The sequence below is a fragment of the Convolutriloba macropyga genome, chromosome 11 (genome assembly GCF_964194025.1).
Source record: "Convolutriloba macropyga chromosome 11, txConMacr16.3, whole genome shotgun sequence".
Lineage (NCBI taxonomy): Eukaryota > Metazoa > Xenacoelomorpha > Acoela > Convolutidae > Convolutriloba > Convolutriloba macropyga.
In genome coordinates, this window is record NC_134478.1 from 56,682,397 (window position 1) to 56,699,805 (window position 17,409).

A 17,409-nucleotide genomic window follows, 5' to 3' on the forward strand; every position below is an offset into this window, starting at 1 on the left:
TGAAAAAATTTTTCAAGTTAAGTTGGGAAACATTTTGAAAAATCCGTACCCATTTTTTCCCATTATGAATAATTTTTTGCACGAGGTTTCATTGTCGTAAAATAATTAATTGGTGTTTGTCTAAATGAAAAATTGCGCAAGAGTCATGCAAAATTTAATAAGAATATACGCCATCTTAAAAAACATCCGTCGGGTATGCAAAAATTGTGTGAGATAAGATTCGAACTAAAATTGAAATTAATCCCTAAATTTGTCCCATTTCAATTTAAGGGAGGAGGCAGTATTTTTATAAAATAATGCAGAAGTGCGCTGCAATTGACATGTGGTTGATATGCTGTATGAACGGGCCACCATCAAGGGGGTAAAACTGTGTATGAATGAAGGTTAATTAGTCTAGATTCTAAAATAATGTAATTTTTAAAAAAAAAGTTTCATATAGATGCCATGACAAGTTTTGGACAAGTATTGGACAATTGTTGGAGATCCGGTTTCTAATAAGAATTGTTGTTGAATATGGGGATAGGGCAACGTAAATTTGGGGTTGCCAAGGCCAAGGGTTTAAACGATGTAAGAGTGGGACAGCCATGAGTGAGATGGTTCTCACAAAACTTTACTTTTGGAATCCCACTCTCACATCCTTAAAACCACCGTTGGTAGCCCACTGAAAAACAAAAAGTTGTACGAGCTTTGAGCGATTTTCTCTTAAAAACGGGTTTGATTGCAGCCCCAATGTTACTTCTTTTTGGGTGAAAAAATTCTGTTAGCGTAGAAAAAACGCCAGAGGAAAAAAAATTTATGAAGTTATAACGGCTGTTTTCCTATCAAAGAGCAGGAAACATTTGCACCGCCCGATACGATTAAACGGTTTCAAATCTGTCCTTGTTCTTCCTTTCGCGCTAAGTTTTGTGAATCGTACAATCAGCTATAGTGTAGATTACCGTTTCATTACTTGATACCCAATTGGTACCAATGAGTAATTGTTCGGCTTTGCTGTCAATCGTTTTGTTTTTCTCAAGTTATCAGAATCACTCCAAGTTAAAGCAATCGAAATACATAAATTTTTGCTAATAAATAATAACAAGAAACGATTTGAGGAAAAACCGTTATAAAAAGTAGACCTATTACTTAGCTATGAGTATGCAAAGTTCGCACCTGCTAAAGTGAGCAGTTCTCAATTAATAAGATTTAGAAGAAGCAAAATTAGTAAAGATAATATTGATGATAACCAAAAATTTTGTTTTTATTTGGCTTCAATAATGTCAATGCTCCAACCATATTCTACTTTGCTGTAGCCAGTAAAAAAATTGATTAAGCAATTTGTACAAAACTTTCCTATTTGAGAAATTTGCTTTTCAAAAAAAAATATTTATAATATAAAAGTTAATTATCTTTTCAAACTCAATGTTGTGTTGCGCTGTACAATCACTAATATGATTTACAGAAGCAAGACACAGTAATCAGTGCCATACAGCTCAAAAATGTGCTTCAATAAGCACCGTATCTCAGTCAAATTAGACAAATTAACAAATTTGATCTAATTTTAAGCTCCTTCTATGCTGACAGTCACTTGATTTTTGTAGAAAAGCATGTCGAAAGAATGTGAACAGTTTTCGTTGCCTATTTTTTCTCGTAAGTTTGATGTTTTAATAAATTTGGTAAACCTGTAGAAATTTTGTCGAATAATCTGTATCAATAACAAGTTGATTTGCAAACTAATTGTAAACAACTTTATGCAAATTGATAATGAATTAGTTGGTTACTAAAGGTATGTTGACTGTCAGTAGCTCGAGTCTCCTCGACATAGGTGTAGGAGTTGAAAATATGTGAGAGCATCGCTTTGAAAGGCTATCTCTCTGTAAGATCTACGCTTGAAGCCACCAGAAATATGATCAACGCAGAAGTTTTATATTTAAGTGTGATCCAGTCTGGGAAAAGATAACAATCATGTAATATCTAAGTTTAGAAACGTTAAAATTTTTCAACATCAACGGGTGCAATTGCTAATATAATGTATGAGCAAGGATAACTTCAAAAATGACCAGCGAGTTCAAATGTTCAAAAATGTTCAAAAGAGTTTTCTAACTTGTCAACGCTAGTTACCGATGTTGTCACATAGTTTTGACAGAATTCCACAGTTTTAGACACCGCCTAATCCGTTGCGTTACGTTTTCCCTTTTTGCTGTTGCCTTCAAGCCACCGATGTGTGTGTGAGAGTTTGGAATTTCAAGCAACGAAGCCAAGCAAACTCTATGACATATATGACATTTCTATTTATTTATTTATACTGTTTACTTGACGGAATCAAGGTTATTTAAATGCCAACGCTTTTTCTTTTCTATTTCAATTTACTTGCTTTAGTCTCAAAGTTTTATAACTGAATTTTGACCTTCGAACTATAACCAGTAATTTTTGAAACTATTGCTAATTTCGGTTTTATGGAACACGCTTTAGATTAAAACTAAGGCAATGAGTTTTGTCAATTATACTGAGAAAAGTCAAAAACCTACGTTGTTCGTTTTCTGTCAACGGTATCTTTTTCAGCCTGTCTTGTTCACGTGAAAGCTGTGTCTAGTTTGAGGAAGTTAAAGCGCCATAAATTCAGATTGAGAAAATAAAGAGTTTGAATCATTCTAACTCAAATCGTTATAAGAACAAGTTGCTCAACTTGACTTCCAAAATATCCTTCCTTAATAGACTCTAGTAAGTTCAGTTTTAGAACAGGTTCAATTCGAGAGTCTCAAAATTTTTTAGAAATTAAGGCGGAATTTAAAATTGAACTGTAGTCAATAAATTAAGGGCAGAAAACAGTTAACAAACTCTTCTGAATTAGAAAATTGAGTTTCTATCAGAAGTTGATACTATTTGAGAGAATTTAATCTGTGTTTTCAGGTACCATGACAATCGCAATGATCGCATCAAATATGATCTCAATCCTGATTTCACACCTGGTCATCATCCAATCAGTATCTGCTTATTCTGCCCTGCTGAACCGAGAAACACGTGCAAGTTGGACAGATCCCTACACATAGATGCACTTGTGTTATACAACGAATACTAAGTGCAAATATACCGATCACGAATGCGTGTTCAATACAGTAAAAAGTATAACTTCTTACAATTTAGAAATACCAGATCCGTTGTGCCCCCCCAGGCACACACAGTGTTTTTACCCCCCCCCCCCCCCGCCAACTACAATTTATGTGTTGTTATATATAGCACGATACTATGTAAAATAGAAAAATTTGGTAAAAATTTCTCTTTCCGTTTTAAATTAATTTTTTTCAGGTGGCGGCACCGGAATCTGTCTGCCGAAAAATAAAAGAGTTTGCCAAACGCCGACACAATGCCATGCAGGAGAAACGTGCCGAACGGCAAGATTCGTAGATATTTGTCAACCAAAACTGAATTTAATAGAGATGTTAGGGTGAGAGAAGCGACCAGAAATGGCAAACTTTACTAGTGATAAAATAGAACTACAAGAAGAGTGATAACAAAACTTCAATTTATTCCTAATGGATTGACGTTTTTGATACCTGTTAATTGAAAACCGCGTTAAAATGCGAAATCATGATTCTCACTCAATTATTGTAAACATTGACCCTAAAGTGATTCATTGAAAATGGTGATAACGTCTACTATAACAGAATTCAATCATTTCAAACAAACCAGTTTTCAAACAGAAGACAGATCAAAACTGATTATAACATAGATCATATCCCGGGTCGAAAACCAACGGTAATATTGTAGAACCATGCATAAATCTTTACGACTTCTCCATCTGAGTGTTATGCTCTAAAAAGAATATATTTTAAGTTTGGTTTTAGAAAACTCTTTCGAGAAATTCTATTGCACATGTGACCTCACAAAACAAACCAAGTTTGAGCAATTATTAGATGGTTTCCGGAATTTTTGATTAAAATTTTGTCAATTTTTCATAAGTATGTTAAAATTGTTAAAAATAGTGTTTTTGATTTCATTTTCAAAGACAAAAAAGCATTGTCGATTTTTTGGTTCAATTTTTAGGCTGAATTTTTCGCTAAATATTTCACAAATCCGTATTTTTTATCAAAAGTTGCACAAAATGAGCTTCTTTAGTTTACTTTGATTAAGTTTGCCGGAATTACACACAGATTGTATTACTGTTTTTTTAAAACCACGAACACAATTTTTCTATACTACAAAGGGGGCTAGTCCTGTATCTACATCCAATGAGAGTGCTCTGAAATTGAAATTTTGCCGTTTTTTGCTGATCTTAAATGATGACTACCGGAAACGTAGAATTGAATTTTGTATTTTTTAAATAACTAATTATCTATATCAGTAACTTTCGAAAAAATTAAATGTTCTCACTGGACAAACATCGATAGCAAAGCTAGCTTGAGCCCAACCTTGGAATTTTACAACCCACATATAATTCTGATTATAATCTGTCAATCTTTTTAAAAAATATATATCTTTTTCATTTTAATTGAAGAACAGAACAATTCAAATCAAACCTCACTGGTGATAGTTCCAATTGGCTCCACAAGCAGTTCCAATTTAATGTAACTATTTTTTACTAGAAGATTTTTGGTTGTTTAGATTTCTAAAATATTAGTTTTTTTGACTACATAATGGCTTATTGAACTTTGCCAAAACTTTTTTTGTTAATATGATCAACTTGTTGTTTAGAGTCAACGAACAAAAAATGCTTCATTTTTCTAATGAATCATTTTTTAATCGCGTTCAAATGTAACACACAACTTTTTGGCGTTAAATATAACACAATTGTACATATCAAAATCATTAAAGGAATAGATTTTGGTTGTAACGGCTTCCACACCACTTTCTAGAAGAATTTTTTTTAGCTTTTCACTACTGTCCTTTACTGTCGTTTTTAATTTGTCTCTTAGCTGCATGAAAATTCCTGGATAATGATCGTTCTCATTGGCATTTTATGGAGCAATATATAAGCCGAGAGTCTGATTTGAGTGGATCGCTGATGACTCTCAAGATTTTGAAAATAATAGTTTTCAAAAAAATACAATTGCGCAAAAAACGCATTTTTAACTTTACATTTTTGTTCCTTTGTAGTCTATTTTCTGCTCAATCTCGTATATTACATATTACATGTCAAAAACGCCATTTTTTTAAATTCACAAAATTTTACGTTTTGAAAGATTTTGTTGTGACTTTAACGACTTTGAACCGGGTTTTTTGAAAAAAAACCTAAACTAATTTTTGACTTTTGTCTATATTTGACGTTCTTCTTGTAGATCTAGGACATATTCTAAGATATTAGGTTTTCTAGGAAGTTTCCTTTGACGAACAAATACCTGTTTAATGATTACATTTGGTAGCTAATGGAATTCATGATTTGAAAATAATTGTTATCGAAAAATAACAAAGTCTTAATTTTGATGTTTTTTTCTCTTTTTTGTCAACTTGTTACCTAGTCTTACAATAGAGAGCAAGCATTCCCCATTTGTAACATTCGGAGAAAGTGCAGTCGAACAATTTTTAAGGCGGGCGCGAAATGGGGCTTCATGGCTTCGACAGCTTTTCCTCACAAAATTTATTTGAATTTTTTTGTTGTCTCTATTTGTTGTTCTTCTTGTAGCCGCATAAAAAGTTGAATAATGACGGTTCCTATTGACCTCCTATAGAGGCATAGGTGGTCATAATTTTTTTGGATGTTTTCAGTTGATATCTAATGGTTTTCTTTGCTTTGAAACAATTTACTTTTGAAAAAATGAGCGAATTTACACTGTTTTTGATTTTTTTGTCTGATTTTTACCAAGACTTATTATGTTACGGTCCCATATCTTGTAAATTAAATTTTGTTTAGTTTCAATTTATTGGACGCTATTTTTCTTTGTTGTTAATTTTTTCTTTGGAATTGACATAATCTTTTGAATCTAATTAAAGTTCTTTGTTGTTGCTTGATTTTGTTATTCGTCTTCATCGGCTTTCTTAATAATGGCAGATCTAATCATCCTATTGCGGCATTTTGTTACTCCACTGAATTTTTTGCGTTCGAGGCGATCTTTTTGTTCATACATCAGTTCTTTTTTCGAAAAATCTCTGAATTTTTGGGGTTGTTGTATCCGTTCCTCAAAATGTAGACAATTGTGCCAAAAATAAGGATGCACGGGGTTGGAACATTAAGGGTTAGAACATTAAGTGCTAACGCACATTCTCGCGCCTGTTTGTTTTTTTTCAAATACAGATAGTGTTTCGTTTCACATTGATATATATCCCAGTGATTTTGGTATAATATGCACCATATACAAGCCATTAGTATTAATATTTTTTTACTATTAGTATTAATATTTTAACATTTTTATTAATATTATTCTTTTTTATTTTTATTATTATTGTTATTACTATTATTAGTATTGTTATTATTTTTTTAATGATTATTATTGTTATTATTATTATTATTATTGTTGTTGTTATTATTATTATTATTATTATTATTATTATTATTATTATTATTATTATTATTATTATTATTATTTTTATTATTATTATTATTATTATTATTATTATTTTATTATTATTTATACTAGTATTTTTATTACTAATATTATTATTATTATTATTATTATTATTATTATTATTTTTATTATTATTACTAATATTTTTATTTTTGTTATTTTTATTTTTATTATTATTATTGTTATTATTATTGTTATTGGTATTATTATTAATATTAATATTATTATTATTACTATTATTATTATTATTATTTTTTTATTATTGTTATTATTATTATTATTATTATTATTAATATTATTATTATTATTATTTTTATTATTAATTTTTTTATTATTATTATTAGTATTATTATTATTATTATTAATATTATTATTATTATTATTATTATTATTATTATTATTATTATTATTATTATTATTTATTTTTATTATTGTTGTTGTTGTTGTTATTTTTATTATTGTTATTATTATTATTATTATTATTATTATTATTATTATTATTATTATTAAAATTATTATTACTATTGTTTTTTTAGTCTTATTATTATTATAATTATAATTTTTACTATTATTAGTATTATTCTTTTTATTATAATTATTATTATTATTTTTATTATTATCATTATTAGTATTAATATTACTATTATTTTTTAAATCATTATTATTATTATCTTTATTATTATTAATTTTATCATTATTGTTATTTTCAATATTTTTTCGAATATTACTATTATTATTTTTTTAATTACTACTATTTTTATTAATATCATTATTATTATTATTATTTATTATCATTATTATTAATTTCATTATAAGTATTATGTTTTTAAATTACTATTATGTAATTATTATCATTATTATTACTATTATTATTTTTATTATTTTTTTTATTATTATTATTATTATTATTATTTTTATTATTATCATTATTAGTATTAATATTACTATTATTTTTTAAATCATTATTATTATTATCTTTATTATTATTAATTTTATCATTATTGTTATTTTCAATATTTTTTCGAATATTACTATTATTATTTTTTTAATTACTACTATTTTTATTAATATCATTATTATTATTATTATTTATTATCATTATTATTAATTTCATTATAAGTATTATTTTTTTAAATTACTATTATGTAATTATTATCATTATTATTACTATTATTATTTTTATTATTTTTTTTTTATTATTATTATTATTATTTTTATTATTATATTTAGTATTATTATCACTATTATTAATATTATTATTATTATTATTATTATTATTATTTTTGTTTTTATTATTATTATTATTATTATTATTATTATTATTATTTTTATTATTATTATTATTATTATTATTATTATTGTTATTATTATTATTATTATTATTATTATTATTAATATTATTATTATTATTATTATTATTATTATTATTATTATTATTATTATTAGTATTATTATTATTATTATTATTATTATTATTATTATTATCATTATTATTATTATTATTATTATTATTATTATTATTATTATTATTATTATTATTATTATTATTATTAATATTATTATTATTAGTACTATTTTTACTTATTATTGTTATTATTATCTTTTTATTAGTATTGTACTATTATTGATATTTTGCATTATCATTTTTGTTTTTTTATTATTGTTATTATTATTATTATTATTATTATTATTATTATTATTATTATTATTATTATTATTATTATTATTATTGTTGTTATTATTATTTTTATTATTATTAATATTGTTGTTATTATTTTTACTAATATTTTTATTATTATTATTATTCTTATTATTATTTTTATTATTATTATTATTATTAATATTATTATTATTTTTAGTACTATTTTTATTTATTATTGTTATTATTATTATCTTTTTATTAGTATTGTACTATTATTGATATTTTGCATTATCATTGATTTTGCATTATCATTTTTGTTTTTTTATTATTATTATTATTATTATTATTATTATTAATATTATTATTATTATTAGTACTATTTTTATTCATTATTGTTATTAATTTTATCTTTTTATTAGTATTGTACTGTTATTGATATTTTGCATTATCATTGATGTTTTTTTCTTGCTGCTCTGAAAATATGCGATCAACATAATACGTAAAAGTGAGCAAATTGCTTTTTCGTATAATACGTTTGATTTACACTCAGAGTGGGGAGCCGAATATTAGAGGACGGGATCAAGAAATGTTCAGCGGTAAATGTCTTTTTTAATCCAATCAGTTATATTATTGACCTGATTCTTTAGCAACTGTTTTTTTAGCACCATCTACTTATTTTTTTGCCAAATTTCCTTGAAGATCTACAAAATTTTAACTACTTAATTTCACTGAAAGTAACGTGTATATGGGTACCTCCGCAGCATAGAGCCGCGATACGGTACCAATATAAACATTACTCTTATTCCCTTTATATATCCACTACTCTATATTCACTCCTTTTACATTTAAAATCTATCATTTCTTGTCTCACTTAGTGCAAACCACTAGTGTTGAGTTAAGCTGGTAATTAACTGTTATCAGACGGATAGTTAGGGTTCTATCAGTGAAACTGCTTCGCAGATCCGCAGTGACTCCAGTGGACGTCCCCAGATACTACTATAAAACTAGTGAGACCGTGTAACAAGCACGTAAAACCAACTTGCGAAAATTGGTGTAACCACTTCGTGGATAACTTGAACAAAAAAAAACTTGAAGAAAAATTGAACGAAATATTAAAAAAAAACTTTCATATGTTCCCTAATAAATATTTAATCAATCTAAAACCAAAACTTTCTGTCTCACTTGGCGTAGTGGTTGAATCATCGAGTCTAGTTAAGTTGCTTTAGCAAACGGAAGTTTTGGGGTTCCTTCCTCACTGACTCCATTGAACGTTCCCCGACTTTGATGAAATACTATGAAACTAAGTGAGATAAAAAAAAACCAAATTCACAGTTCATAAAAAGGATGATCCCTGCTGTGAGACTGTATATGGGACACACTGTGATGGGTTTACAGTCAAAAACACTGAGATCGGTGGAAACACAGTGATCAGTGTTTTTCGGTGTAAAGTGAATAAAAAAACCATCTTACCTCTTTTATAAATTTAAATTTTTCTAATATTTATATAAAAATTAATTGTAAAATCTAAACTCACCATTACAACTTTTAATACTTTTATCATCAATAGCTCAATGGATCAATGGGTCAATAGCTATTTATTGTTTTTTTTGTTTCTAAACGGTTTTTCTTACTATCAATAGTAAAATTTGTAACATATTTATTTTTAGCTTCATATATAGCGTTTTTATAGTCTTCAATAGTAATTTTGTTTTTAATAGTAGCTTTGGTTATACCTTTTAACTTTTTCTCATCTTCTCCATTAACCGTATTCTAACAATATGCTTTAGCTTTAAGGAAGCAGGCTTCTATAATGGTATCATTAGGTAATTCATCTTTCGTCTTACCTAACTCATTAATTTGTAAAATATCTTTTATCTTATTCATTTCAATTTCTATGTTACTATCTAAAGGAACATTTATGTTTATAAATATACTATCAGTATCTGTATAATGATAACTACAATCTAACTATTTCTCAAAGTAACCATATATAGCTTTATACATAAATAGTTTAGCTTTTTCTAATATAACGAAACCAGTATAATTAAACATATCTAACTTCACATTACCTCTTGTTTTATGTACAGTCATTAGATCATCATCAAACTCTACAGCATATTTAAAACTAATATTTTCCACTAATTTAATATATCTATCTACTTCATTAACTAACTCTACATCTTGTCTATTGTATACATTTTCTATTGTTTTTCCATAGAAGGCATTATTCATCAGTTTAAAGAATACATCTCCAAATTTATCACCCTTAGCTTTAGCTTCTTTTCTTTTCTGAATATTAAACTCAATATAAGGCTTTAACCACTCACTCTTACTATACTCTAACTTTTGCTTAATAGTAACATCTTCCAACTTCAAACCACTAGCTAATTATAATCTAACAACTCACAACTCAATTACATAATCATTTTTATCCGTTAACTTCAACATTAACTTCCCATTTGGTTTGCATTCTTTCTTTTTATTTTCATTTTGATAGTCTGTAAACTGATCAATGTTAGCTTTTGTCTTTTCTGGAAAATATGGATATTTCTTTGTCTTTTGTTTCAACTCATCATTATACTTTACATCAATTGTGTAGATCTAACCTTTTGTGGAGCTGGATTGTGTATAATCATTGCCGTCACATAGTTTGATCTCACCAGTAGGTAAAGCTTGAACCATAGCAGAAGCGTATAATGAGTTGAAGTCTAAGTATTTTAGATAATTCGCTTTCCCAGTATACTCAGGATCTATTTCTTTATTTTTACATTTTACATGAAAATCACCTAATGCTGAAGCTAACCCACCTCTAATACCATGTTGTATTGTATCATAAATATTAACTGTATTTTCTTTATAATATTTAAGTCTAACATTAGTATATTTCAATCCACATAATCAAGTTAATCCAGGAGTAGAATATGTATAACAAGGATCTATTTCATAATATTCTAAACACTTATCTCTTAACCTTTCAAATACATCTACCGATAATAACACAACTGTTTTCAGATATAACATCATATAATCCTTTTTTGTCTCACATCCAGTATTATTCCAACAATCTATTGCTTGCTCATATTTTTTATCTGTAATACCACTTTGTTTCAACTTAGAATAGAATGCTTCCTTAGGTGGTAATGTTGTTTCATGTAGTTTATCTATCTCTAACCCAAAATTGTTTAATGTTACACACTCTTTATCACTCAATGTTTTACTTATAGCATCGAAGCTAAGTGGATGGAAGAACCTAAATATATCTAATGCTTTTGCATAACCGATATCAATACTAATATAATTCTCATCAGTGTTAGTTAATACTTTAAGTCTAATCTACTTTGCTAGTTTAGTTATAAACAAATGATTATCATAATTAGTAGAATTAAGTGCATATATTGGTACGAATGTATTCTTAGCTTGGAGGTTACATTTATTGTGAGCATAACCTCTAAATTTACCATTTAGATGATCATGATCTCTAACAATGTCATTACACAAGTTCTCTCTACAATAGAAACACGCAGTAGTAAGTGGAGTAATAGTATCTTCATTAAGTGGAATATTAATTTCAAATATATCTTGTAATAATTTATTATAATAATTTACTCTACTTATAAACCAATCAACTATATATTCACTGGAATAAATTTCATACTTATCTTCTAATATATCAAGATTGTCACTTTTTATATATAAACCACAAGCAATAGGAATGTGTTTTTTGTTTCTTATTATACATTCAAAATCATAATACATAGCAAATGGTACTCTGTTTTTATAATGAAAGTTATCAAACTTCAGATATTCATATTTATGGAATGTTCTTCTTCCCACATGTTTCTGTGTATTACATAAATCCAAATGTTAATTTAATGCATCTTCTGTTCTAAAAGATACACAACATTTTAGAAATGGATAACATTTATGTTTAGATGATTTTCCTAATAAGAATGATACATCTTTACATAGGAAGTAATGATTATCCCAGTATAATATATTACATCCTTTAGGATCATTATGATTGATTAATACAGGATTAATAGTTTTATTTTTATTTAGATTAAACACATTAAATAATAATTTATCTTTATTTAGTCCTTGTGTTTTCTTTAAGTGATAATAATCATATGGAGGTGGAAGCTTTGGCAATTTTATCACATTAATATACTCTGGTTTATTATATTTACTAACTCTATTTGGATCACGTGATGCAGGATGTAGATAAGCAATTAAACACCACAATAAACATTTATTATCAGTATTTTGTATATTAAGTATATATCTAGACGTGAATGGTAACCCAGGAGTACAACCACCAGAAGGATAAAACCTATGTATGTAAATAGTTCTGTTATCAAATCTTTGCACGCTCCAACCAGATTGATTCTTCTCTTGTTCTTGCATTCTAGCCTCTAATTCACTATTCAACATATCCAAGTCATAAGGTCCATTATGTTGTCTAGTCTTTAGTCTAAATGTGAATTCGTTTTCTTCTAACTTATCATCTGTAGGTTTTGTATGCTTTACTACATCAAAGGTGTTAAACTTGATATGGGGATGTATGTTACCAATTTCCTCTAATACATTCAAGTATTTAATATCTTCATAATTATTACTTGTTATCATTATTTGATTATACTTCATATTATGATCTAATCCCAACTCATTAACTATATCTCGCCACTTCCTATCAACAAGTTTTTTCTGATTAACAGTTTCTTTATGTTCATCTGATTCATTGTGTTCATTTTTATTGTTATATCTAGTATTACATATATTGCAATATCCTGAATTATCTTTAGATATAGTACTATCATCAGTTATATCCTTATCTTTACCATTAACATTTTCCAGATGCATCTTTGTTTTCAAATATTGATCCACACTATATTGACTCAGAGTAGTTTTACATATTACACATTCGAACTTACTCCCATTCTTTATTATTTCCCCATTAACTAACTCATTCTTTTTATGTTTAAGTGATTGATTATGCCTATAATAACTCTTTTGAGTTGACTCTTGATTGCAAGCTTTACATTTAAACTTATTTGTTTTAGGCTTCTGGACATAGACAAAATCATCAGATGAAGATGATTCTTTATCTGAATCTGAATTTTTAGATTGATCTAAGTCTTTAGATGATTCTTTATCTTTTGTTTGCTCTAAATCTGGATAATATTTTGCTTCAACCTTTCGCAATGACTCACGCATATCTTTTTCTCGTTGTTTTAATTTTGTAACCTGTTTATCATGCGATTTTTTTATTTCTTCATTTATTTGATTAAACTTTCTTTTTGATTCTAAAGGTTTTTCTAATTCTACCTTTTGTCTTTCTTTATCTACTGGTTTGATTTCTTGCCTTGGTTTGTTTTCATTTTTTAACATTTGGACCGCCATGCTAGTAGAACTAGATTGAGCTTGTCCACCACCAAATCGGACTTGTCCATGAGATTGAGCTCGCTCACTTCCAGATTGGACTTGTCCTTGAGATTGAGCTTCCTCACTTCCAGATTGGACCTGTTCACTCGTGGAATGAATGTAACCGGTATAAACTTGCTGATTCATTTTTATATTGATTCTAAATGTTTTTCTAATTCTACCTTTTGTCTTTCTTTATCTACTGGTTTGATTTCTTCCCTTGGTTTGTTTTTATTTTTTATTATTTGGACTGCCATGCTAGTAGAAGTAGATTGAGATTGTCCACCACCAAATTGGACTTTTCCATGAGATTGAGCTCGCTCACTTCCAGATTGGACTTGTCCATGAGATTGAGCTCGCTCACTTCCAGATTGGACTTGTTCATGAGATTGGTGATGTCCAATTGAAGATTGAGCTTGTCCACTTCCAAATTGAGTCCGCTCACTTCCAAATTGAGCTTGTTCACTCGTGGAAATAATGTAACCGGTATAAATTTGCTGATTCATTTTTATATGCCAAATTTTGAAATAATGTTATTTTTATACCTTTTCAATACCATAAAAATGATTAGTACCAAATGTGATAAAAGTAAAAACAAGAATTGGTGTTGGAGTGGTGATGAGTGTCAAAGTAAACCATTCCAATGTTTTGTATGTAATAAGATTATAACATATAGAGACAGACATGATCATTTGCAAGTGCACTTTAATAATCCCAATCAATACTTAGTATGCAGAATGTGTAAAGTAAATAACACATCACTCAGTATAGATTTAAACATTGCTATTGTAGGTTATGCATATATCTCCATAGATGTAGGTTTCTTCATACAAAAGAAAGATTCTTAGAACCAGCAAAGGAATAAAATATTGAAGTAAAGCTCTAACTAAATATAATAAGTTTTTCACCCAAATAAAATGTTGATGATGTTTCCGCTTATTATTATGTTGCTATTTATTATTATAATTGCTTATTGGAATTATGATAATTATTCTGATTTAAGCAAGAGATTCAAAGGATATAAAGATGTTGTACCAGAACCATTTGAAATTAAAAACATAACTTTATTATGTATGGTCCATCTAATTCTGGTAAAACAAATTTTATAAAAGATTTTTCTAGATTGTATGATACTGTTAATGTATTCTGTATTGATGGTAGTGAGTGGAAGGGATATAATGTATATGGCATTGATGATTTAAAATTATTAGACAATTTAGATAGCTTTGCTAATATTCTTATTATATTTGATGATATGGGAGAAAACATTAGATTACCAGATATAGACTCATTGTATTTTAAAGGTAGACATCACAATATTAATATAATATGTGTAGGTCATAATTTATCAGATTTAAATACTAAAGCAAGAGATAACACCCCAGCTATATCTATTACTTTAAATAGTTCGCAACAATTTAAATTTATCAGATTTAAATACTAAAGCAAGAGATAACACCCCAGCTATATCTATTACTTTAAATAGTTCGCAACAATTCTTCGCAACAATACTTTAAATAGTTCGCAACAATTCTTTGAAAGAATTCTTAGTTCGCAACAACTTTAAATAGTTCGCAACAATTCTTTGAAAGAGTATTTATTATTATAATTGCTTATTGGAATTATGATAATTATTCTGATTTAAGCAAGAGATTCAAAGGATATAAAGATGTTGTACCAGAACCATTTGAAATTAAAAACATAACTTTATTATGTATGGTCCATCTAATTCTGGTAAAACAAATTTTATAAAAGATTTTTCTAGATTGTATGATACTGTTAATGTATTCTGTATTGATGGTAGTGAGTGGAAGGGATATAATGTATATGGCATTGATGATTTAAAATTATTAGACAATTTAGATAGCTTTGCTAATATTCTTATTATATTTGATGATATGGGAGAAAACATTAGATTACCAGATATAGACTCATTGTATTTTAAAGGTAGACATCACAATATTAATATAATATGTGTAGGTCATAATTTATCGGATTTAGATACTAAAGCAAGAGATAACACCCCAGCTATATCTATTACTTTAAATAGTTCGCAACAATTCTTTGAAAGAGTACAAGAAAAGTTTAAAATTGATTCTAATCTATATAGATTTAAACATTATAAGTGTGGCATAATAAATTATAATACTATTAGTGACTATTATATTGTATTAGATAAAGATAAAAACGTCGTATATGATTTTCGAATTGGCGATCTGGATTTTGAGAATCATGTTGATTATAAAGAGTTTAAGGAAAAGGATTATATTATACTAAGTAGTTATTTAACAGATAGAATGTTAGAACCAACACATTTTAAACCAAATGAGTTGGTGTTCTATTTTGAAGAATATTTAGACTTCAAGGGAATAAAAAAATCATTAAAGTTTTATGAAACATATACGAAAATAAAAAGTATATTTAATGAGATACATAGTGGATATGTTGCTATTTTTGGTGTAATTAGTGTATTAGGAATTGGATATAGTTACTATCGAAAATGTGATAATGATAATGATAATAATATTAATAATGATGTTAATGGTATAGATATAATGGATATAGATAAGGCAAAAATTAAATTAAGAAATGGTAAGAAGATGACAATAGGTTATGGTTTGATTGATAAAGGCAAAATTGATCTCAATGATCCATTTAATATAATATATATATTAGCTGTTAGTCTTGTATCTATTTATGCAACCCATAATGTTATTAATTCTAAAACTAAAAAAGATGATAATTTGTAGGGAATGTAATATTGAAATTGATACTAGTAGTGGATATCCAGAACATGAACTAATGAATCATTATAAAAATTTACATAATAATTTATTTGAACGATGTATGAAATGTATGCATAGAAAAAAATAGTGCTTATCACTTTTTGGATAAATGCAAAGTTAACAGAACAGGTCTTATAACATCAGTACATAGTTATATTGATTATACCGATATTAATGACAGTGATAGTAGTGATAATATAAATAATAATAAAGATAAAGTTGAAGAATATTTAATGAAGGTTTTGAATAGTCTTAAAGATGATATTATAGAGAATTTAAAAGATTACATTAAAAATGAATTAAAAACAGAAATTATAAATGATATAAAAACGGAAATTGTAAATGACTTAAAAACAGAAACTAATATTAAGAAGAAAAGTAATGAAACTGATAATAAAACAACAAGAGTTTGTTGTTTATGTAAAATTGAAAAGAATAGAGATTGATTTTATAAAACTGGTGGTTCATGTAAAGATTGTTGTTCTCAAAAATTTTCATGTCAGAATGCGGGATTATCATGATTAAAATAATCTATATAATTCATAATAATCCATGTAATCTTATTTAATCTCATGTAATCTTTGTAATTTGTAATCATTTTTTAAAATATTGTTAGAAATTTCGTATTGATTACTAAATGCCCTTTTCATGTTTATTAAGAGAAGATCTATATATAACAATATTACATATGGGTTATGAAACTTTTTGAGAACAACAATCTTTACATAAACCACCAGTTTTATAAAAACAATCTCTATTCTTTCAAATTTTACATAAACAACAAACTCTAGTTGTTTTATTATCAGTTTCATTACTTTTCTTCTTAATATTAGTTTCTGATTTGAAGTCATTTACAATTTCCGTTTTTATATCATTTATAATTTCTGCTTTTAATTCATTTTTAATGTTATCTTTTAAATTCTCTATAATATTATCTTTTAGCCTATTCAAAACCTTATTTAAATCTTCTTCAACTTTATCTTTGTTATTATTAATATTATCATTACTATCACTATCATTAATATCGGTATAATCAATATAACTATGTACTGATGTTATAAGACCTGTTCTATTAACTTTA

At 26.8% G+C, this 17,409-nt stretch overlaps 2 protein-coding genes and 1 long non-coding RNA gene across 3 annotated transcripts in view; all 3 read left to right on the forward strand.

Annotated features, from left to right (window-relative positions):
• LOC142349475 (uncharacterized) overlaps positions 1-17,409 on the forward strand; it is a 477,119-nt gene that overhangs the window by 319,746 nt on the left and 139,964 nt on the right. The gene's annotated exons all lie outside the window — the stretch shown is intronic.
• LOC142349478 (uncharacterized) overlaps positions 1-17,409 on the forward strand; it is a 254,211-nt gene that overhangs the window by 174,402 nt on the left and 62,400 nt on the right. The window lies entirely within an intron of this gene.
• Positions 2,499-3,521, forward strand: LOC142349608 (uncharacterized). The gene is made up of 3 exons (XR_012760836.1): positions 2,499-2,700; positions 2,890-3,102; positions 3,286-3,521. It is a non-coding gene; the product is annotated as an uncharacterized LOC142349608 (long non-coding RNA).